The sequence below is a fragment of the Ascidiella aspersa genome, chromosome 1 (assembly GCF_963924565.1).
Source record: "Ascidiella aspersa chromosome 1, kaAscAspe10.2, whole genome shotgun sequence".
Lineage (NCBI taxonomy): Eukaryota > Metazoa > Chordata > Ascidiacea > Phlebobranchia > Ascidiidae > Ascidiella > Ascidiella aspersa.
Window position 1 is genome coordinate 10656456 of NC_139447.1, and position 795 is coordinate 10657250.

The 795-nt window shown below is 46.5% G+C and overlaps 1 non-coding gene across 1 annotated transcript; it reads left to right on the top strand.

The window, feature by feature from the left end:
* Positions 1–342: 342 nt before the first annotated feature.
* Trnaa-ugc (transfer RNA alanine (anticodon UGC)) lies at positions 343–417 on the top strand. The gene has a single exon. It is a non-coding gene; the product is annotated as a tRNA-Ala (tRNA).
* The last annotated feature ends 378 nt before the right edge of the window (positions 418–795 follow it).

Consider the following 795-nt stretch of genomic DNA (forward strand, 5'->3'; position numbering starts at 1 on the left):
ATAGCTCATTTGGTAGAGCGACGGTCCCGGCTTGACCGGAGGTCGTGAGTTCGAACCTCACTGCAGGCCAGTTGTTTTTCTGGCTTGCTCTGCTTGCATCATAGATCGACAGATTCGGCGAGTCTGCGATGGCTTTTCGGTGTACTATTGATACGGAAGCCGTAATCGTTGGTCATAAAGCAACTTCCGAGGGGCTAGATCACAGATGTTATTAAACACATATGTTTGTGTGTGTCTTTCATTGATTGATACGGACTGATGATCCCCCAGTGGGAAGTTGCTTGTACTAACAAAATGTGCAAGTATTGGCGCATGGTTGTTTCTCGACTCGCTCCTCTCTGAGCCTGCATAGCTCAGTTGGTAGAGCGACGGTCCCTGCTTGACCGGAGGTCGTGAGTTCGAACCTCACTGCAGGCCAGTTGTTTTTCTGGCTTGCTCTGCTTGCATCATAGATCGAAAGATTCGGCGAGTCTGCGATGGCTTTTCGGTGAACCTACTGAAGACTAATATCCCTGTTTTATCTCCGACCAGCCGGTTTCCGGCATTTGCATGTCGGATTATTACCGACTGCTTACCATCAAAGAGATGGGAGGCGTGTACATGGATCTCGACGTGATCACAACGAAATCATTTGACCCCATTCGAATCTACCCGTTCACAATGGGAAGGTAAGACATTTTACATCAGTGTTGGATCGGCCCAGAGTTTGTGTTTCCCCATTAATTAGTAGTTTTCAATTATTTATGTTCTCCAAACAGTTGGTTTCACATTTTCGCAATTATTGTTTGGAAAACA